Source organism: Rhinichthys klamathensis, unplaced genomic scaffold (assembly GCF_029890125.1).
Source record: "Rhinichthys klamathensis goyatoka isolate OS25496 unplaced genomic scaffold, OSU_Roscu_1.1 h1tg000720l_1, whole genome shotgun sequence".
NCBI lineage: Eukaryota > Metazoa > Chordata > Actinopteri > Cypriniformes > Leuciscidae > Rhinichthys > Rhinichthys klamathensis.
In genome coordinates this window covers 20,776-38,311 of record NW_026607135.1, presented here as the reverse complement: position 1 = coordinate 38,311, position 17,536 = coordinate 20,776, and the positions used below count along the sequence as shown (strand labels likewise).

The following is a 17,536-nucleotide window of genomic DNA, read 5'->3' as shown; positions in this document are numbered from 1 at the left end:
TATAGCAGCGCAAGTTTTCAAATTCTAGCTAGAAAGATTGTTTGAGCATTGCATGGCTGGAAACAATTAGAAGAATTCTCAGAAAGTAATGCAAACGGCTTGAATATAACTGCATGGTCATCGTTCATTAAAAGAGAGTTCAAGGGCTAATGGATAGCCCAGCATTACATTGGATAGGTTTGTTCAATTGAAGTACATATTAGGTAGAATGTGTGTTAATCATTGGGCAAGAGAGGCTTATAGGTAGGGGCTTATGTGATCAAGCTTAGTAGCCTAGCTTTAAAATGGATCATTTTGTTTCTGATTCCCCACATTGTGTTTGATAATATGACTCTGTGTCAGAAGCTCCAGTGGCGCAATCGGTCAGCGCGCGGTACTAATAAGGCAGTACGCAGCAGAGCAATGCCGAGGTTGTGAGTTCGAGCCTCACCTGGAGCACGGTTTTAGAAAGCAAGAGACGCTATGGAATTGAAAGATTTCAATGTCTAACTTAAAAGATCGTCTGAACATCACATTGCTGTCATCCATTAGAAGAATGATCACGGAATAATGCATAAAACCCATTTAATGTTCTATGTATGTCTTAAACTAGTAAAGTATTAAAGGGCTAACTTGAAAGATTTTTTTCAAACTGAATCACCCACATGATTATAGCTCCAGTGGCTATAATCCCCACATGGATTTTGGTAGATGTTTGCAGTCTAGAAGCTCCAGTGGCGCAATCGGTCAGCGCGCGGTACTTATAAGGCAGTACGCAGCAGAGCAATGCCGAGGTTGTGAGTTCGAGCCTCACCTGGAGCGTGGTTTTAGAAAGCCAGAGAGATTATAGCAGCGCAAGTTTTCAAATTCTAGCTAGAAAGATTGTTTGAGCATTGCATGGCTGGAAACAATTAGAAGAATTCTCAGAAAGTAATGCAAACGGCTTGAATATAACTGCATGGTCATCGTTCATTAAAAGAGAGTTCAAGGGCTAATGGATAGCCCAGCATTACATTGGATAGGTTTGTTCAATTGAAGTACATATTAGGTAGAATGTGTGTTAATCATTGGGCAAGAGAGGCTTATAGGTAGGGGCTTATGTGATCAAGCTTAGTAGCCTAGCTTTAAAATGGATCATTTTGTTTCTGATTCCCCACATTGTGTTTGATAATATGACTCTGTGTCAGAAGCTCCAGTGGCGCAATCGGTCAGCGCGCGGTACTTATAAGGCAGTACGCAGCAGAGCAATGCCGAGGTTGTGAGTTCGAGCCTCTCCTGGAGCACGGTTTTAGAAAGCAAGAGACGCTATGGAATTGAAAGATTTTAATGTCTAACTTAAAAGATCGTCTGAACATCACATTGCCGTCATCCATTAGAAGAATGATCATGGAATAATGCATAGAACCCATTTAATGTTCTATGTATGTCTTAAACTAGTAAAGTATTAAAGGGCTAACTTGAAAGATTTTTTTCAAACTGAATCACCCTCATGATTATAGCTCCAGTGGCTATAATCCCCACATGGATTTTGGTAGATGTTGCAGTCTAGAAGCTCCAGTGGCGCAATCGGTCAGCGCGCGGTACTTATAAGGCAGTACGCAGCAGAGCAATGCCGAGGTTGTGAGTTCGAGCCTCACCTGGAGCATGGTTTTAGAAAGCCAGAGAGATTATAGCAGCGCAAGTTTTCAAATTCTAGCTAGAAAGATTGTTTGAGCATTGCATGGCTGTAAACAATTAGAAGAATTCTCAGAAAGTAATGCAAACGGCTTGAATATAACTGCATGGTCATCGTTCATTAAAAGAGAGTTCAAGGGCTAATGGATAGCCCAGCATTACATTGGATAGGTTTGTTCAATTGAAGTACATATTAGGTAGAATGTGTGTTAATCATTGGGCAAGAGATTCTTATGGGTAGGGGCTTGTGTGATCAAGCTTAGTAGCCTAGCTTTAAAAAGGACCATTTTGTTTCTGATTCCCCACATTGTGTTTGATAATATGCCTCTGTGTCAGAAGCTCCAGTGGCGCAATCGGTCAGCGCGCGGTACTTATAAGGCAGTACGCAGCAGAGCAATGCCGAGGTTGTGAGTTCGAGCCTCTCCTGGAGCACGGTTTTAGAAAGCAAGAGACGCTATGGAATTGAAAGATTTTAATGTCTAACTTAAAAGATCGTCTGAACATCACATTGCCGTCATCCATTAGAAGAATGATCATGGAATAATGCATAAAACCCATTTAATGTTCTATGTATGTCTTAAACTAGTAAAGTATTAAAGGGCTAACTTGAAAGATTTTTTTCAAACTGAATCACCCTCATGATTATAGCTCCAGTGGCTATAATCCCCACATGGATTTTGGTAGATGATGCAGTCTAGAAGCTCCAGTGGCGCAATCGGTCAGCGCGCGGTACTTATAAGGCAGTACGCAGCAGAGCAATGCCGAGGTTGTGAGTTCGAGCCTCACCTGGAGCATGGTTTTAGAAAGCCAGAGAGATTATAGCAGCGCAAGTTTTCAAATTCTAGCTAGAAAGATTGTTTGAGCATTGCATGGCTGGAAACAATTAGAAGAATTCTCAGAAAGTAATGCAAACGGCTTGAATATAACGGCATGGTCATCGTTCATTAAAAGAGAGTTCAAGGGCTAATGGATAGCCCAGCATTACATTGGATAGGTTTGTTCAATTGAAGTACATATTAGGTAGAATGTGTGTTAATCATTGGGCAAGAGATTCTTATAGGTAGGGGCTTGTGTGATCAAGCTTAGTAGCCTAGCTTTAAAAAGGACCATTTTGTTTCTGATTCCCCACATTGTGTTTGATAATATGCCTCTGTGTCAGAAGCTCCAGTGGCGCAATCGGTCAGCGAGTGGTACTTATAAGGCAGTACGCAGCAGAGCAATGCCGAGGTTGTGAGTTCGACCCTCACCTGGAGCACGGTTTTAGAAAGCAAGAGACGCTATGGAATTGAAAGATTTCAATGTCTAACTTAAAAGATCGTCTGAACATCACAATGCCGTCATCCATTAGAAGAATGATCACGGAATAATGTATAAAACCCATTTAATGTTCTATGTATGTCTTAAACTAGTAAACTATTAAAGGGCTAACTTGAAAGATTTTTTCAAACTGAATCACCCTCATGATTATAGCTCCATTGGCTATAATCCCCACATGGATTTTGGTAGATGTTGCAGTTTAGAAGCTCCAGTGGCGCAATCGGTCAGTGCGCGGTACTTATAAGGAAGTACGCAGCAGAGCAATGCCGAGGTTGTGAGTTCGAGCCTCACCTGGAGCACGGTTTTAGAAAGCAAGAGACGCTATGGAATTGAAAGATTTCAATGTCTAACTTAAAAGATCGTCTGAACATCACATTGCCATCATCCATTAGAAGAATGATCACGGAATAATGCATAAAACCCATTTAATGTTCTATGTATGTCTTAAACTAGTAAAGTATTAAAGGGCTAACTTGAAAGATTTTTTTCAAACTGAATCACCCTCATGATTATAGCTCCAGTGGCTATAATCCCCACATGGATTTTGGTAGATGTTGCAGTCTAGAAGCTCCAGTGGCGCAATCGGTCAGCGCGCGGTACTTATAAGGCAGTACGCAGCAGAGCAATGCTGAGGTTGTGAGTTCGAGCCTCACCAGGAGCATGGTTTTAGAAAGCCAGAGAGATTATAGCAGCGCAAGTTTTCAAATTCTAGCTAGAAAGATTGTTTGAGCATTGCATGGCTGGAAACAATTAGAAGAATTCTCAGAAAGTAATGCAAACGGCTTGAATATAACTGCATGGTCATCGTTCATTAAAAGAGAGTTCAAGGGCTAATGGATAGCCCAGCATTACATTGGATAGGTTTGTTCAATTGAAGTACATATTAGGTAGAATGCGTGTTAATCATTGGGCAAGAGATTCTTATAGGTAGGGGCTTGTGTGATCAAGCTTAGTAGCCTAGCTTTAAAATTGATTATTTTGTTTCTGATTCCCCACATTGTGTTTGATAATATGCCTCTGTGTCAGAAGCTCCAGTGGCGCAATCGGTCAGCGCGCGGTACTTATAAGGCAGTACGCAGCAGAGCAATGCAGAGGTTGTGAGTTCGAGCCTCACCTGGAGCATGGTTTTAGAAAGCAAGAGACGCTATGGAATTGAAAGATTTTAATGTCTAACTTAAAAGATCGTCTGAACATCACATTGCCGTCATCCATTAGAAGAATGATCATGGAATAATGCATAAAACCCATTTAATGTTCTATGTATGTCTTAAACTAGTAAAGTATTAAATGGCTAACTTGAAAGATTTTTTTCAAACTGAATCACCCTCATGATTATAGCTCCAGTGGCTATAATCCCCACATGGATTTTGGTAGATGTTGCAGTCTAGAAGCTCCAGTGGCGCAATCGGTCAGCGCGCGGTATTTATAAGGCAGTACGCAGCAGAGCAATGCCGAGGTTGTGAGTTCGAGCCTCACCTGGAGCATGGTTTTAGAAAGCCAGAGAGATTATAGCAGCGCAAGTTTTCAAATTCTAGCTAGAAAGATTGTTTGAGCATTGCATGGCTGGAAACAATTAGAAGAATTCTCAGAAAGTAATGCAAACGGTTTGAATATAACTGCATGGTCATCGTTCATTAAAAGAGAGTTCAAGGGCTAATGGATAGCCCAGCATTACATTGGATAGGTTTGTTCAATTGAAGTACATATTAGGTAGAATGTGTGTTAATCATTGGGCAAGAGAGGCTTATAGGTAGGGGCTTATGTGATCAAGCTTAGTAGCCTAGCTTTAAAATGGATCATTTTGTTTCTGATTCCCCACATTGTGTTTGATAATATGACTCTGTGTCAGAAGCTCCAGTGGCGCAATCGGTCAGCGAGTGGTACTTATAAGGCAGTACGCAGCAGAGCAATGCCGAGGTTGTGAGTTCGACCCTCACCTGGAGCACGGTTTTAGAAAGCAAGAGACGCTGTGGAATTGAAAGATTTCAATGTCTAACTTAAAAGATCGTCTGAACATCACAATGTCGTCATCCATTAGAAGAATGATCACGGAATAATGCATAAAACCCATTTAATGTTCTATGTATGTCTTAAACTAGTAAACTATTAAAGGGCTAACTTGAAAGATTTTTTCAAACTGAATCACCCTCATGATTATAGCTCCATTGGCTATAATCCCCACATGGATTTTGGTAGATATTGCAGTCTAGAAGCTCCAGTGGCACAATCGGTCAGCGCGCGGTACTTATAAGGCAGTACGCAGCAGAGCAATGCCGAGGTTGTGAGTTCGAGCCTCACCTGGAGCATGGTTTTAGAAAGCCAGAGAGATTATAGCAGCGCAAGTTTTCAAATTCTAGCTAGAAAGATTGTTTGAGCATTGCATGGCTGTAAACAATTAGAAGAATTCTCAGAAAGTAATGCAAACGGCTTGAATATAACTGCATGGTCATCGTTCATTAAAAGAGAGTTCAAGGGCTAATGGATAGCCCAGCATTACATTGGATAGGTTTGTTCAATTGAAGTACATATTAGGTAGAATGTGTGTTAATCATTGGGCAAGAGATTCTTATAGGTAGGGGCTTGTGTGATCAAGCTTAGTAGCCTAGCTTTAAAAAGGACCATTTTGTTTCTGATTCCCCACATTGTGTTTGATAATATGCCTCTGTGTCAGAAGCTCCAGTGGCGCAATCGGTCAGCGAGCGGTACTTATAAGGCAGTACGCAGCAGAGCAATGCCGAGGTTGTGAGTTCGACCCTCACCTGGAGCACGGTTTTAGAAAGCAAGAGACGCTATGGAATTGAAAGATTTCAATGTCTAACTTAAAAGATCGTCTGAACATCACAATGCCGTCATCCATTAGAAGAATGATCACGGAATAATGCATAAAACCCATTTAATGTTCTATGTATGTCTTAAACTAGTAAACTATTAAAGGGCTAACTTGAAAGATTTTTTCAAACTGAATCACCCTCATGATTATAGCTCCATTGGCTATAATCCCCACATGGATTTTGGTAGATGTTGCAGTCTAGAAGCTCCAGTGGCGCAATCGGTCAGCGCGCGGTACTTATAAGGCAGTACGCAGCAGAGCAATGCCGAGGTTGTGAGTTCGAGCCTCACCTGGAGCATGGTTTTAGAAAGCCAGAGAGATTATAGCAGCGCAAGTTTTCAAATTCTAGCTAGAAAGATTGTTTGAGCATTGCATGGCTGGAAACAATTAGAAGAATTCTCAGAAAGTAATGCAAACGGCTTGAATATAACTGCATGGTCATCGTTCATTAAAAGAGAGTTCAAGGGCTAATGGATAGCCCAGCATTACATTGGATAGGTTTGTTCAATTGAAGTACATATTAGGTAGAATGTGTGTTAATCATTGGGCAAGAGATTCTTATAGGTAGGGGCTTGTGTGATCAAGCTTAGTAGCCTAGCTTTAAAAAGGACCATTTTGTTTCTGATTCCCCACATTGTGTTTGATAATATGCCTCTGTGTCAGAAGCTCCAGTGGCGCAATCGGTCAGCGAGCGGTACTTATAAGGCAGTACGCAGCAGAGCAATGCCGAGGTTGTGAGTTCGACCCTCACCTGGAGCACGGTTTTAGAAAGCAAGAGACGCTATGGAATTGAAAGATTTCAATGTCTAACTTAAAAGATCGTCTGAACATCACAATGCCGTCATCCATTAGAAGAATGATCACGGAATAATGCATAAAACCCATTTAATGTTCTATGTATGTCTTAAACTAGTAAACTATTAAAGGGCTAACTTGAAAGATTTTTTCAAACTGAATCACCCTCATGATTATAGCTCCATTGGCTATAATCCCCACATGGATTTTGGTAGATGTTGCAGTCTAGAAGCTCCAGTGGCGCAATCGGTCAGCGCGCGGTACTTATAAGGCAGTACGCAGCAGAGCAATGCCGAGGTTGTGAGTTCGAGCCTCACCTGAAGCATGGTTTTAGAAAGCCAGAGAGATTATAGCAGCGCAAGTTTTCAAATTCTAGCTAGAAAGATTGTTTGAGCATTGCATGGCTGGAAACAATTAGAAGAATTCTCAGAAAGTAATGCAAACGGCTTGAATATAACTGCATGGTCATCGTTCATTAAAAGAGAGTTCAAGGGCTAATGGATAGCCCAGCATTACATTGGATAGGTTTGTTCAATTGAAGTACATATTAGGTAGAATGTGTGTTAATCATTGGGCAAGAGAGGCTTATAGGTAGGGGCTTATGTGATCAAGCTTAGTAGCCTAGCTTTAAAATGGATCATTTTGTTTCTGATTCCCCACATTGTGTTTGATAATATGACTCTGTGTCAGAAGCTCCAGTGGCGCAATCGGTCAGCGCGCGGTACTAATAAGGCAGTACGCAGCAGAGCAATGCCGAGGTTGTGAGTTCGAGCCTCACCTGGAGCACGGTTTTAGAAAGCAAGAGACGCTATGGAATTGAAAGATTTCAATGTCTAACTTAAAAGATCGTCTGAACATCACATTGCCGTCATCCATTAGAAGAATGATCACGGAATAATGCATAAAACCCATTTAATGTTCTATGTATGTCTTAAACTAGTAAAGTATTAAAGGGCTAACTTGAAAGATTTTTTTCAAACTGAATCACCCACATGATTATAGCTCCAGTGGCTATAATCCCCACATGGATTTTGGTAGATGTTTGCAGTCTAGAAGCTCCAGTGGCGCAATCGGTCAGCGCGCGGTACTTATAAGGCAGTACGCAGCAGAGCAATGCCGAGGTTGTGAGTTCGAGCCTCACCTGGAGCATGGTTTTAGAAAGCCAGAGAGATTATAGCAGCGCAAGTTTTCAAATTCTAGCTAGAAAGATTGTTTGAGCATTGCATGGCTGGAAACAATTAGAAGAATTCTCAGAAAGTAATGCAAACGGCTTGAATATAACTGCATGGTCATCGTTCATTAAAAGAGAGTTCAAGGGCTAATGGATAGCCCAGCATTACATTGGATAGGTTTGTTCAATTGAAGTACATATTAGGTAGAATGTGTGTTAATCATTGGGCAAGAGAGGCTTATAGGTAGGGGCTTATGTGATCAAGCTTAGTAGCCTAGCTTTAAAATGGATCATTTTGTTTCTGATTCCCCACATTGTGTTTGATAATATGACTCTGTGTCAGAAGCTCCAGTGGCGCAATCGGTCAGCGCGCGGTACTTATAAGGCAGTACGCAGCAGAGCAATGCCGAGGTTGTGAGTTTGAGCCTCTCCTGGAGCACGGTTTTAGAAAGCAAGAGACGCTATGGAATTGAAAGATTTTAATGTCTAACTTAAAAGATCGTCTGAACATCACATTGCCGTCATCCATTAGAAGAATGATCATGGAATAATGCATAGAACCCATTTAATGTTCTATGTATGTCTTAAACTAGTAAAGTATTAAAGGGCTAACTTGAAAGATTTTTTTCAAACTGAATCACCCTCATGATTATAGCTCCAGTGGCTATAATCCCCACATGGATTTTGGTAGATGTTGCAGTCTAGAAGCTCCAGTGGCGCAATCGGTCAGCGCGCGGTACTTATAAGGCAGTACGCAGCAGAGCAATGCCGAGGTTGTGAGTTCGAGCCTCACCTGGAGCATGGTTTTAGAAAGCCAGAGAGATTATAGCAGCGCAAGTTTTCAAATTCTAGCTAGAAAGATTGTTTGAGCATTGCATGGCTGTAAACAATTAGAAGAATTCTCAGAAAGTAATGCAAACGGCTTGAATATAACTGCATGGTCATCGTTCATTAAAAGAGAGTTCAAGGGCTAATGGATAGCCCAGCATTACATTGGATAGGTTTGTTCAATTGAAGTACATATTAGGTAGAATGTGTGTTAATCATTGGGCAAGAGATTCTTATGGGTAGGGGCTTGTGTGATCAAGCTTAGTAGCCTAGCTTTAAAAAGGACCATTTTGTTTCTGATTCCCCACATTGTGTTTGATAATATGCCTCTGTGTCAGAAGCTCCAGTGGCGCAATCGGTCAGCGCGCGGTACTTATAAGGCAGTACGCAGCAGAGCAATGCCGAGGTTGTGAGTTCCAGCCTCTCCTGGAGCACGGTTTTAGAAAGCAAGAGACGCTATGGAATTGAAAGATTTTAATGTCTAACTTAAAAGATCGTCTGAACATCACATTGCCGTCATCCATTAGAAGAATGATCATGGAATAATGCATAGAACCCATTTAATGTTCTATGTATGTCTTAAACTAGTAAAGTATTAAAGGGCTAACTTGAAAGATTTTTTTCAAACTGAATCACCCTCATGATTATAGCTCCAGTGGCTATAATCCCCACATGGATTTTGGTGGATTTTGGTAGATGTTGCAGTCTAGAAGCTCCAGTGGCGCAATCGGTCAGCGCGCGGTACTTATAAGGCAGTACGCAGCAGAGCAATGCTGAGGTTGTGAGTTCGAGCCTCACCTGGAGCATGGTTTTAGAAAGCCAGAGAGATTATAGCAGCGCAAGTTTTCAAATTCTAGCTAGAAAGATTGTTTGAGCATTGCATGGCTGTAAACAATTAGAAGAATTCTCAGAAAGTAATGCAAACGGCTTGAATATAACTGCATGGTCATCGTTCATTAAAAGAGAGTTCAAGGGCTAATGGATAGCCCAGCATTACATTGGATAGGTTTGTTCAATTGAAGTACATATTAGGTAGAATGTGTGTTAATCATTGGGCAAGAGATTCTTATGGGTAGGGGCTTGTGTGATCAAGCTTAGTAGCCTAGCTTTAAAAAGGACCATTTTGTTTCTGATTCCCCACATTGTGTTTGATAATATGCCTCTGTGTCAGAAGCTCCAGTGGCGCAATCGGTCAGCGAGTGGTACTTATAAGGCAGTACGCAGCAGAGCAATGCCGAGGTTGTGAGTTCGACCCTCACCTGGAGCACGGTTTTAGAAAGCAAGAGACGCTATGGAATTGAAAGATTTTAATGTCTAACTTAAAAGATTGTCTGAACATCACATTGCCGTCATCCATTAGAAGAATGATCATGGAATAATGCATAAAACCCATTTAATGTTCTATGTATGTCTTAAACTAGTAAAGTATTAAAGGGCTAACTTGAAAGATTTTTTTCAAACTGAATCACCCTCATGATTATAGCTCCAGTGGCTATAATCCCCACATGGATTTTGGTAGATGATGCAGTCTAGAAGCTCCAGTGGCGCAATCGGTCAGCGCGCGGTACTTATAAGGCAGTACGCAGCAGAGCAATGCCGAGGTTGTGAGTTCGAGCCTCACCTGGAGCATGGTTTTAGAAAGCCAGAGAGATTATAGCAGCGCAAGTTTTCAAATTCTAGCTAGAAAGATTGTTTGAGCATTGCATGGCTGTAAACAATTAGAAGAATTCTCAGAAAGTAATGCAAACGGCTTGAATATAACTGCATGGTCATCGTTCATTAAAAGAGAGTTCAAGGGCTAATGGATAGCCCAGCATTACATTGGATAGGTTTGTTCAATTGAAGTACATATTAGGTAGAATGTGTGTTAATCATTGGGCAAGAGATTCTTATAGGTAGGGGCTTGTGTGATCAAGCTTAGTAGCCTAGCTTTAAAAAGGACCATTTTGTTTCTGATTCCCCACATTGTGTTTGATAATATGCCTCTGTGTCAGAAGCTCCAGTGGCGCAATCGGTCAGCGAGCGGTACTTATAAGGCAGTACGCAGCAGAGCAATGCCGAGGTTGTGAGTTCGACCCTCACCTGGAGCACGGTTTTAGAAAGCAAGAGACGCTATGGAATTGAAAGATTTCAATGTCTAACTTAAAAGATCGTCTGAACATCACAATGCCGTCATCCATTAGAAGAATGATCACGGAATAATGCATAAAACCCATTTAATGTTCTATGTATGTCTTAAACTAGTAAACTATTAAAGGGCTAACTTCAAAGATTTTTTCAAACTGAATCACCCTCATGATTATAGCTCCATTGGCTATAATCCCCACATGGATTTTGGTAGATGTTGCAGTCTAGAAGCTCCAGTGGCGCAATCGGTCAGCTCGCGGTACTTATAAGGCAGTACGCAGCAGAGCAATGCCGAGGTTGTGAGTTCGAGCCTCACCTGGAGCACGGTTTTAGAAAGCAAGAGACGCTAGGGAATTGAAAGATTTCAATGTCTAACTTAAAAGATCGTCTGAACATCACATTGCCGTCACCCATTAGAAGAATGATCACGGAATAATGCATAAAACCCATTTAATGTTCTATGTATGTCTTAAACTAGTAAAGTATTAAAGGGCTAACTTGAAAGATTTTTTTCAAACTGAATCACCCACATGATTATAGCTCCAGTGGCTATAATCCCCACATGGATTTTGGTAGATGTTTGCAGTCTAGAAGCTCCAGTGGCGCAATCGGTCAGCGCGCGGTACTTATAAGGCAGTACGCAGCAGAGCAATGCCGAGGTTGTGAGTTCGAGCCTCACCTGGAGCATGGTTTTAGAAAGCCAGAGAGATTATAGCAGCGCAAGTTTTCAAATTCTAGCTAGAAAGATTGTTTGAGCATTGCATGGCTGGAAACAATTAGAAGAATTCTCAGAAAGTAATGCAAACGGCTTGAATATAACTGCATGGTCATCGTTCATTAAAAGAGAGTTCAAGGGCTAATGGATAGCCCAGCATTACATTGGATAGGTTTGTTCAATTGAAGTACATATTAGGTAGAATGTGTGTTAATCATTGGGCAAGAGAGGCTTATAGGTAGGGGCTTATGTGATCAAGCTTAGTAGCCTAGCTTTAAAATGGATCATTTTGTTTCTGATTCCCCACATTGTGTTTGATAATATGACTCTGTGTCAGAAGCTCCAGTGGCGCAATCGGTCAGCGCGTGGTACTTATAAGGCAGTACGCAGCAGAGCAATGCCGAGGTTGTGAGTTCGAGCCTCTCCTGGAGCACGGTTTTAGAAAGCAAGAGACGCTATGGAATTGAAAGATTTTAATGTCTAACTTAAAAGATCGTCTGAACATCACATTGCCGTCATCCATTAGAAGAATGATCATGGAATAATGCATAAAACCCATTTAATGTTCTATGTATGTCTTAAACTAGTAAAGTATTAAAGGGCTAACTTGAAAGATTTTTTTCAAACTGAATCACCCTCATGATTATAGCTCCAGTGGCTATAATCCCCACATGGATTTTGGTGGATTTTGGTAGATGTTGCAGTCTAGAAGCTCCAGTGGCGCAATCGGTCAGCGCGCGGTACTTATAAGGCAGTACGCAGCAGAGCAATGCCGAGGTTGTGAGTTCGAGCCTCACCTGGAGCATGGTTTTAGAAAGCCAGAGAGATTATAGCAGCGCAAGTTTTCAAATTCTAGCTAGAAAGATTGTTTGAGCATTGCATGGCTGTAAACAATTAGAAGAATTCTCAGAAAGTAATGCAAACGGCTTGAATATAACTGCATGGTCATCGTTCATTAAAAGAGAGTTCAAGGGCTAATGGATAGCCCAGCATTACATTGGATAGGTTTGTTCAATTGAAGTACATATTAGGTAGAATGTGTGTTAATCATTGGGCAAGAGATTCTTATGGGTAGGGGCTTGTGTGATCAAGCTTAGTAGCCTAGCTTTAAAAAGGACCATTTTGTTTCTGATTCCCCACATTGTGTTTGATAATATGCCTCTGTGTCAGAAGCTCCAGTGGCGCAATCGGTCAGCGAGTGGTACTTATAAGGCAGTACGCAGCAGAGCAATGCCGAGGTTGTGAGTTCGACCCTCACCTGGAGCACGGTTTTAGAAAGCAAGAGACGCTATGGAATTGAAAGATTTTAATGTCTAACTTAAAAGATCGTCTGAACATCACATTGCCGTCATCCATTAGAAGAATGATCATGGAATAATGCATAAAACCCATTTAATGTTCTATGTATGTCTTAAACTAGTAAAGTATTAAAGGGCTAACTTGAAAGATTTTTTTCAAACTGAATCACCCTCATGATTATAGCTCCAGTGGCTATAATCCCCACATGGATTTTGGTAGATGATGCAGTCTAGAAGCTCCAGTGGCGCAATCGGTCAGCGCGCGGTACTTATAAGGCAGTACGCAGCAGAGCAATGCCGAGGTTGTGAGTTCGAGCCTCACCTGGAGCATGGTTTTAGAAAGCCAGAGAGATTATAGCAGCGCAAGTTTTCAAATTCTAGCTAGAAAGATTGTTTGAGCATTGCATGGCTGTAAACAATTAGAAGAATTCTCAGAAAGTAATGCAAACGGCTTGAATATAACTGCATGGTCATCGTTCATTAAAAGAGAGTTCAAGGGCTAATGGATAGCCCAGCATTACATTGGATAGGTTTGTTCAATTGAAGTACATATTAGGTAGAATGTGTGTTAATCATTGGGCAAGAGATTCTTATAGGTAGGGGCTTGTGTGATCAAGCTTAGTAGCCTAGCTTTAAAAAGGACCATTTTGTTTCTGATTCCCCACATTGTGTTTGATAATATGCCTCTGTGTCAGAAGCTCCAGTGGCGCAATCGGTCAGCGAGCGGTACTTATAAGGCAGTACGCAGCAGAGCAATGCCGAGGTTGTGAGTTCGACCCTCACCTGGAGCACGGTTTTAGAAAGCAAGAGACGCTATGGAATTGAAAGATTTCAATGTCTAACTTAAAAGATCGTCTGAACATCACAATGCCGTCATCCATTAGAAGAATGATCACGGAATAATGCATAAAACCCATTTAATGTTCTATGTATGTCTTAAACTAGTAAACTATTAAAGGGCTAACTTGAAAGATTTTTTCAAACTGAATCACCCTCATGATTATAGCTCCATTGGCTATAATCCCCACATGGATTTTGGTAGATGTTGCAGTTTAGAAGCTCCAGTGGCGCAATCGGTCAGTGCGCGGTACTTATAAGGAAGTACGCAGCAGAGCAATGCCGAGGTTGTGAGTTCGAGCCTCACCTGGAGCACGGTTTTAGAAAGCAAGAGACGCTATGGAATTGAAAGATTTCAATGTCTAACTTAAAAGATCGTCTGAACATCACATTGCCATCATCCATTAGAAGAATGATCACGGAATAATGCATAAAACCCATTTAATGTTCTATGTATGTCTTAAACTAGTAAAGTATTAAAGGGCTAACTTGAAAGATTTTTTTCAAACTGAATCACCCTCATGATTATAGCTCCAGTGGCTATAATCCCCACATGGATTTTGGTAGATGTTGCAGTCTAGAAGCTCCAGTGGCGCAATCGGTCAGCGCGCGGTACTTATAAGGCAGTACGCAGCAGAGCAATGCCGAGGTTGTGAGTTCGAGCCTCACCAGGAGCATGGTTTTAGAAAGCCAGAGAGATTATAGCAGCGCAAGTTTTCAAATTCTAGCTAGAAAGATTGTTTGAGCATTGCATGGCTGGAAACAATTAGAAGAATTCTCAGAAAGTAATGCAAACGGCTTGAATATAACTGCATGGTCATCGTTCATTAAAAGAGAGTTCAAGGGCTAATGGATAGCCCAGCATTACATTGGATAGGTTTGTTCAATTGAAGTACATATTAGGTAGAATGCGTGTTAATCATTGGGCAAGAGATTCTTATAGGTAGGGGCTTGTGTGATCAAGCTTAGTAGCCTAGCTTTAAAATTGATTATTTTGTTTCTGATTCCCCACATTGTGTTTGATAATATGCCTCTGTGTCAGAAGCTCCAGTGGCGCAATCGGTCAGCGCGCGGTACTTATAAGGCAGTACGCAGCAGAGCAATGCCGAGGTTGTGAGTTCGAGCCTCACCTGGAGCATGGTTTTAGAAAGCAAGAGACGCTATGGAATTGAAAGATTTTAATGTCTAACTTAAAAGATCGTCTGAACATCACATTGCCGTCATCCATTAGAAGAATGATCATGGAATAATGCATAAAACCCATTTAATGTTCTATGTATGTCTTAAACTAGTAAAGTATTAAATGGCTAACTTGAAAGATTTTTTTCAAACTGAATCACCCTCATGATTATAGCTCCAGTGGCTATAATCCCCACATGGATTTTGGTAGATGTTGCAGTCTAGAAGCTCCAGTGGCGCAATCGGTCAGCGCGCGGTATTTATAAGGCAGTACGCAGCAGAGCAATGCCGAGGTTGTGAGTTCGAGCCTCACCTGGAGCATGGTTTTAGAAAGCCAGAGAGATTATAGCAGCGCAAGTTTTCAAATTCTAGCTAGAAAGATTGTTTGAGCATTGCATGGCTGGAAACAATTAGAAGAATTCTCAGAAAGTAATGCAAACGGTTTGAATATAACTGCATGGTCATCGTTCATTAAAAGAGAGTTCAAGGGCTAATGGATAGCCCAGCATTACATTGGATAGGTTTGTTCAATTGAAGTACATATTAGGTAGAATGTGTGTTAATCATTGGGCAAGAGAGGCTTATAGGTAGGGGCTTATGTGATCAAGCTTAGTAGCCTAGCTTTAAAATGGATCATTTTGTTTCTGATTCCCCACATTGTGTTTGATAATATGACTCTGTGTCAGAAGCTCCAGTGGCGCAATCGGTCAGCGAGTGGTACTTATAAGGCAGTACGCAGCAGAGCAATGCCGAGGTTGTGAGTTCGACCCTCACCTGGAGCACGGTTTTAGAAAGCAAGAGACGCTGTGGAATTGAAAGATTTCAATGTCTAACTTAAAAGATCGTCTGAACATCACAATGTCGTCATCCATTAGAAGAATGATCACGGAATAATGCATAAAACCCATTTAATGTTCTATGTATGTCTTAAACTAGTAAACTATTAAAGGGCTAACTTGAAAGATTTTTTCAAACTGAATCACCCTCATGATTATAGCTCCATTGGCTATAATCCCCACATGGATTTTGGTAGATATTGCAGTCTAGAAGCTCCAGTGGCACAATCGGTCAGCGCGCGGTACTTATAAGGCAGTACGCAGCAGAGCAATGCCGAGGTTGTGAGTTCGAGCCTCACCTGGAGCATGGTTTTAGAAAGCCAGAGAGATTATAGCAGCGCAAGTTTTCAAATTCTAGCTAGAAAGATTGTTTGAGCATTGCATGGCTGGAAACAATTAGAAGAATTCTCAGAAAGTAATGCAAACGGCTTGAATATAACTGCATGGTCATCGTTCATTAAAAGAGAGTTCAAGGGCTAATGGATAGCCCAGCATTACATTGGATAGGTTTGTTCAATTGAAGTACATATTAGGTAGAATGTGTGTTAATCATTGGGCAAGAGAGGCTTATAGGTAGGGGCTTATGTGATCAAGCTTAGTAGCCTAGCTTTAAAATGGATCATTTTGTTTCTGATTCCCCACATTGTGTTTGATAATATGACTCTGTGTCAGAAGCTCCAGTGGCGCAATCGGTCAGCGCGCGGTACTAATAAGGCAGTACGCAGCAGAGCAATGCCGAGGTTGTGAGTTCGAGCCTCACCTGGAGCACGGTTTTAGAAAGCAAGAGACGCTATGGAATTGAAAGATTTCAATGTCTAACTTAAAAGATCGTCTGAACATCACATTGCCGTCATCCATTAGAAGAATGATCACGGAATAATGCATAAAACCCATTTAATGTTCTATGTATGTCTTAAACTAGTAAAGTATTAAAGGGCTAACTTGAAAGATTTTTTTCAAACTGAATCACCCACATGATTATAGCTCCAGTGGCTATAATCCCCACATGGATTTTGGTAGATGTTTGCAGTCTAGAAGCTCCAGTGGCGCAATCGGTCAGCGCGCGGTACTTATAAGGCAGTACGCAGCAGAGCAATGCCGAGGTTGTGAGTTCGAGCATGGTTTTAGAAAGCCAGAGAGATTATAGCAGCGCAAGTTTTCAAATTCTAGCTAGAAAGATTGTTTGAGCATTGCATGGCTGGAAACAATTAGAAGAATTCTCAGAAAGTAATGCAAACGGCTTGAATATAACTGCATGGTCATCGTTCATTAAAAGAGAGTTCAAGGGCTAATGGATAGCCCAGCATTACATTGGATAGGTTTGTTCAATTGAAGTACATATTAGGTAGAATGTGTGTTAATCATTGGGCAAGAGAGGCTTATAGGTAGGGGCTTATGTGATCAAGCTTAGTAGCCTAGCTTTAAAATGGATCATTTTGTTTCTGATTCCCCACATTGTGTTTGATAATATGACTCTGTGTCAGAAGCTCCAGTGGCGCAATCGGTCAGCGCGCGGTACTAATAAGGCAGTACGCAGCAGAGCAATGCCGAGGTTGTGAGTTTGAGCCTCTCCTGGAGCACGGTTTTAGAAAGCAAGAGACGCTATGGAATTGAAAGATTTTAATGTCTAACTTAAAAGATCGTCTGAACATCACATTGCCGTCATCCATTAGAAGAATGATCATGGAATAATGCATAGAACCCATTTAATGTTCTATGTATGTCTTAAACTAGTAAAGTATTAAAGGGCTAACTTGAAAGATTTTTTTCAAACTGAATCACCCTCATGATTATAGCTCCAGTGGCTATAATCCCCACATGGATTTTGGTAGATGTTGCAGTCTAGAAGCTCCAGTGGCGCAATCGGTCAGCGCGCGGTACTTATAAGGCAGTACGCAGCAGAGCAATGCCGAGGTTGTGAGTTCGAGCCTCACCTGGAGCATGGTTTTA

General features: G+C 41.3%; 41 non-coding genes across 41 annotated transcripts; all 41 read left to right on the top strand.

The window, feature by feature from the left end:
- Window positions 1-344: 344 nt before the first annotated feature.
- On the top strand, window positions 345-438 carry trnai-aau (transfer RNA isoleucine (anticodon AAU)). Its single transcript has 2 exons — window positions 345-382; window positions 403-438. It is a non-coding gene; the product is annotated as a tRNA-Ile (tRNA).
- A 269-nt stretch (window positions 439-707) lies between these two features.
- On the top strand, window positions 708-801 carry trnai-uau (transfer RNA isoleucine (anticodon UAU)). The gene is made up of 2 exons: window positions 708-745; window positions 766-801. It is a non-coding gene; the product is annotated as a tRNA-Ile (tRNA).
- A 367-nt stretch (window positions 802-1,168) lies between these two features.
- Window positions 1,169-1,262, top strand: trnai-uau (transfer RNA isoleucine (anticodon UAU)). Its single transcript has 2 exons — window positions 1,169-1,206; window positions 1,227-1,262. It is a non-coding gene; the product is annotated as a tRNA-Ile (tRNA).
- A 268-nt stretch (window positions 1,263-1,530) lies between these two features.
- Window positions 1,531-1,624, top strand: trnai-uau (transfer RNA isoleucine (anticodon UAU)). The gene is made up of 2 exons: window positions 1,531-1,568; window positions 1,589-1,624. It is a non-coding gene; the product is annotated as a tRNA-Ile (tRNA).
- A 367-nt stretch (window positions 1,625-1,991) lies between these two features.
- On the top strand, window positions 1,992-2,085 carry trnai-uau (transfer RNA isoleucine (anticodon UAU)). Its single transcript has 2 exons — window positions 1,992-2,029; window positions 2,050-2,085. It is a non-coding gene; the product is annotated as a tRNA-Ile (tRNA).
- Window positions 2,086-2,353: 268 nt separating this feature from the next.
- Window positions 2,354-2,447, top strand: trnai-uau (transfer RNA isoleucine (anticodon UAU)). The gene is made up of 2 exons: window positions 2,354-2,391; window positions 2,412-2,447. It is a non-coding gene; the product is annotated as a tRNA-Ile (tRNA).
- Window positions 2,448-2,814: 367 nt separating this feature from the next.
- On the top strand, window positions 2,815-2,908 carry trnai-uau (transfer RNA isoleucine (anticodon UAU)). The gene is made up of 2 exons: window positions 2,815-2,852; window positions 2,873-2,908. It is a non-coding gene; the product is annotated as a tRNA-Ile (tRNA).
- A 267-nt stretch (window positions 2,909-3,175) lies between these two features.
- trnai-uau (transfer RNA isoleucine (anticodon UAU)) lies at window positions 3,176-3,269 on the top strand. The gene is made up of 2 exons: window positions 3,176-3,213; window positions 3,234-3,269. It is a non-coding gene; the product is annotated as a tRNA-Ile (tRNA).
- Window positions 3,270-3,537: 268 nt separating this feature from the next.
- Window positions 3,538-3,631, top strand: trnai-uau (transfer RNA isoleucine (anticodon UAU)). Its single transcript has 2 exons — window positions 3,538-3,575; window positions 3,596-3,631. It is a non-coding gene; the product is annotated as a tRNA-Ile (tRNA).
- A 367-nt stretch (window positions 3,632-3,998) lies between these two features.
- trnai-uau (transfer RNA isoleucine (anticodon UAU)) lies at window positions 3,999-4,092 on the top strand. The gene is made up of 2 exons: window positions 3,999-4,036; window positions 4,057-4,092. It is a non-coding gene; the product is annotated as a tRNA-Ile (tRNA).
- Window positions 4,093-4,360: 268 nt separating this feature from the next.
- On the top strand, window positions 4,361-4,454 carry trnai-uau (transfer RNA isoleucine (anticodon UAU)). Its single transcript has 2 exons — window positions 4,361-4,398; window positions 4,419-4,454. It is a non-coding gene; the product is annotated as a tRNA-Ile (tRNA).
- Window positions 4,455-4,821: 367 nt separating this feature from the next.
- On the top strand, window positions 4,822-4,915 carry trnai-uau (transfer RNA isoleucine (anticodon UAU)). Its single transcript has 2 exons — window positions 4,822-4,859; window positions 4,880-4,915. It is a non-coding gene; the product is annotated as a tRNA-Ile (tRNA).
- A 267-nt stretch (window positions 4,916-5,182) lies between these two features.
- Window positions 5,183-5,276, top strand: trnai-uau (transfer RNA isoleucine (anticodon UAU)). The gene is made up of 2 exons: window positions 5,183-5,220; window positions 5,241-5,276. It is a non-coding gene; the product is annotated as a tRNA-Ile (tRNA).
- A 367-nt stretch (window positions 5,277-5,643) lies between these two features.
- trnai-uau (transfer RNA isoleucine (anticodon UAU)) lies at window positions 5,644-5,737 on the top strand. Its single transcript has 2 exons — window positions 5,644-5,681; window positions 5,702-5,737. It is a non-coding gene; the product is annotated as a tRNA-Ile (tRNA).
- Window positions 5,738-6,004: 267 nt separating this feature from the next.
- Window positions 6,005-6,098, top strand: trnai-uau (transfer RNA isoleucine (anticodon UAU)). Its single transcript has 2 exons — window positions 6,005-6,042; window positions 6,063-6,098. It is a non-coding gene; the product is annotated as a tRNA-Ile (tRNA).
- A 367-nt stretch (window positions 6,099-6,465) lies between these two features.
- Window positions 6,466-6,559, top strand: trnai-uau (transfer RNA isoleucine (anticodon UAU)). The gene is made up of 2 exons: window positions 6,466-6,503; window positions 6,524-6,559. It is a non-coding gene; the product is annotated as a tRNA-Ile (tRNA).
- Window positions 6,560-6,826: 267 nt separating this feature from the next.
- Window positions 6,827-6,920, top strand: trnai-uau (transfer RNA isoleucine (anticodon UAU)). Its single transcript has 2 exons — window positions 6,827-6,864; window positions 6,885-6,920. It is a non-coding gene; the product is annotated as a tRNA-Ile (tRNA).
- A 367-nt stretch (window positions 6,921-7,287) lies between these two features.
- Window positions 7,288-7,381, top strand: trnai-aau (transfer RNA isoleucine (anticodon AAU)). The gene is made up of 2 exons: window positions 7,288-7,325; window positions 7,346-7,381. It is a non-coding gene; the product is annotated as a tRNA-Ile (tRNA).
- A 269-nt stretch (window positions 7,382-7,650) lies between these two features.
- Window positions 7,651-7,744, top strand: trnai-uau (transfer RNA isoleucine (anticodon UAU)). The gene is made up of 2 exons: window positions 7,651-7,688; window positions 7,709-7,744. It is a non-coding gene; the product is annotated as a tRNA-Ile (tRNA).
- Window positions 7,745-8,111: 367 nt separating this feature from the next.
- trnai-uau (transfer RNA isoleucine (anticodon UAU)) lies at window positions 8,112-8,205 on the top strand. The gene is made up of 2 exons: window positions 8,112-8,149; window positions 8,170-8,205. It is a non-coding gene; the product is annotated as a tRNA-Ile (tRNA).
- A 268-nt stretch (window positions 8,206-8,473) lies between these two features.
- Window positions 8,474-8,567, top strand: trnai-uau (transfer RNA isoleucine (anticodon UAU)). Its single transcript has 2 exons — window positions 8,474-8,511; window positions 8,532-8,567. It is a non-coding gene; the product is annotated as a tRNA-Ile (tRNA).
- A 367-nt stretch (window positions 8,568-8,934) lies between these two features.
- Window positions 8,935-9,028, top strand: trnai-uau (transfer RNA isoleucine (anticodon UAU)). Its single transcript has 2 exons — window positions 8,935-8,972; window positions 8,993-9,028. It is a non-coding gene; the product is annotated as a tRNA-Ile (tRNA).
- A 278-nt stretch (window positions 9,029-9,306) lies between these two features.
- On the top strand, window positions 9,307-9,400 carry trnai-uau (transfer RNA isoleucine (anticodon UAU)). Its single transcript has 2 exons — window positions 9,307-9,344; window positions 9,365-9,400. It is a non-coding gene; the product is annotated as a tRNA-Ile (tRNA).
- A 367-nt stretch (window positions 9,401-9,767) lies between these two features.
- trnai-uau (transfer RNA isoleucine (anticodon UAU)) lies at window positions 9,768-9,861 on the top strand. The gene is made up of 2 exons: window positions 9,768-9,805; window positions 9,826-9,861. It is a non-coding gene; the product is annotated as a tRNA-Ile (tRNA).
- Window positions 9,862-10,129: 268 nt separating this feature from the next.
- Window positions 10,130-10,223, top strand: trnai-uau (transfer RNA isoleucine (anticodon UAU)). Its single transcript has 2 exons — window positions 10,130-10,167; window positions 10,188-10,223. It is a non-coding gene; the product is annotated as a tRNA-Ile (tRNA).
- Window positions 10,224-10,590: 367 nt separating this feature from the next.
- Window positions 10,591-10,684, top strand: trnai-uau (transfer RNA isoleucine (anticodon UAU)). Its single transcript has 2 exons — window positions 10,591-10,628; window positions 10,649-10,684. It is a non-coding gene; the product is annotated as a tRNA-Ile (tRNA).
- Window positions 10,685-10,951: 267 nt separating this feature from the next.
- Window positions 10,952-11,045, top strand: trnai-uau (transfer RNA isoleucine (anticodon UAU)). Its single transcript has 2 exons — window positions 10,952-10,989; window positions 11,010-11,045. It is a non-coding gene; the product is annotated as a tRNA-Ile (tRNA).
- A 269-nt stretch (window positions 11,046-11,314) lies between these two features.
- On the top strand, window positions 11,315-11,408 carry trnai-uau (transfer RNA isoleucine (anticodon UAU)). Its single transcript has 2 exons — window positions 11,315-11,352; window positions 11,373-11,408. It is a non-coding gene; the product is annotated as a tRNA-Ile (tRNA).
- A 367-nt stretch (window positions 11,409-11,775) lies between these two features.
- Window positions 11,776-11,869, top strand: trnai-uau (transfer RNA isoleucine (anticodon UAU)). The gene is made up of 2 exons: window positions 11,776-11,813; window positions 11,834-11,869. It is a non-coding gene; the product is annotated as a tRNA-Ile (tRNA).
- Window positions 11,870-12,147: 278 nt separating this feature from the next.
- On the top strand, window positions 12,148-12,241 carry trnai-uau (transfer RNA isoleucine (anticodon UAU)). Its single transcript has 2 exons — window positions 12,148-12,185; window positions 12,206-12,241. It is a non-coding gene; the product is annotated as a tRNA-Ile (tRNA).
- Window positions 12,242-12,608: 367 nt separating this feature from the next.
- Window positions 12,609-12,702, top strand: trnai-uau (transfer RNA isoleucine (anticodon UAU)). The gene is made up of 2 exons: window positions 12,609-12,646; window positions 12,667-12,702. It is a non-coding gene; the product is annotated as a tRNA-Ile (tRNA).
- A 268-nt stretch (window positions 12,703-12,970) lies between these two features.
- trnai-uau (transfer RNA isoleucine (anticodon UAU)) lies at window positions 12,971-13,064 on the top strand. The gene is made up of 2 exons: window positions 12,971-13,008; window positions 13,029-13,064. It is a non-coding gene; the product is annotated as a tRNA-Ile (tRNA).
- Window positions 13,065-13,431: 367 nt separating this feature from the next.
- trnai-uau (transfer RNA isoleucine (anticodon UAU)) lies at window positions 13,432-13,525 on the top strand. Its single transcript has 2 exons — window positions 13,432-13,469; window positions 13,490-13,525. It is a non-coding gene; the product is annotated as a tRNA-Ile (tRNA).
- Window positions 13,526-13,792: 267 nt separating this feature from the next.
- trnai-uau (transfer RNA isoleucine (anticodon UAU)) lies at window positions 13,793-13,886 on the top strand. The gene is made up of 2 exons: window positions 13,793-13,830; window positions 13,851-13,886. It is a non-coding gene; the product is annotated as a tRNA-Ile (tRNA).
- A 268-nt stretch (window positions 13,887-14,154) lies between these two features.
- On the top strand, window positions 14,155-14,248 carry trnai-uau (transfer RNA isoleucine (anticodon UAU)). Its single transcript has 2 exons — window positions 14,155-14,192; window positions 14,213-14,248. It is a non-coding gene; the product is annotated as a tRNA-Ile (tRNA).
- A 367-nt stretch (window positions 14,249-14,615) lies between these two features.
- On the top strand, window positions 14,616-14,709 carry trnai-uau (transfer RNA isoleucine (anticodon UAU)). The gene is made up of 2 exons: window positions 14,616-14,653; window positions 14,674-14,709. It is a non-coding gene; the product is annotated as a tRNA-Ile (tRNA).
- A 268-nt stretch (window positions 14,710-14,977) lies between these two features.
- trnai-uau (transfer RNA isoleucine (anticodon UAU)) lies at window positions 14,978-15,071 on the top strand. Its single transcript has 2 exons — window positions 14,978-15,015; window positions 15,036-15,071. It is a non-coding gene; the product is annotated as a tRNA-Ile (tRNA).
- A 367-nt stretch (window positions 15,072-15,438) lies between these two features.
- Window positions 15,439-15,532, top strand: trnai-uau (transfer RNA isoleucine (anticodon UAU)). Its single transcript has 2 exons — window positions 15,439-15,476; window positions 15,497-15,532. It is a non-coding gene; the product is annotated as a tRNA-Ile (tRNA).
- A 267-nt stretch (window positions 15,533-15,799) lies between these two features.
- Window positions 15,800-15,893, top strand: trnai-uau (transfer RNA isoleucine (anticodon UAU)). Its single transcript has 2 exons — window positions 15,800-15,837; window positions 15,858-15,893. It is a non-coding gene; the product is annotated as a tRNA-Ile (tRNA).
- A 367-nt stretch (window positions 15,894-16,260) lies between these two features.
- On the top strand, window positions 16,261-16,354 carry trnai-aau (transfer RNA isoleucine (anticodon AAU)). The gene is made up of 2 exons: window positions 16,261-16,298; window positions 16,319-16,354. It is a non-coding gene; the product is annotated as a tRNA-Ile (tRNA).
- Window positions 16,355-17,434: 1,080 nt separating this feature from the next.
- On the top strand, window positions 17,435-17,528 carry trnai-uau (transfer RNA isoleucine (anticodon UAU)). The gene is made up of 2 exons: window positions 17,435-17,472; window positions 17,493-17,528. It is a non-coding gene; the product is annotated as a tRNA-Ile (tRNA).
- Window positions 17,529-17,536: the final 8 nt, after the last annotated feature.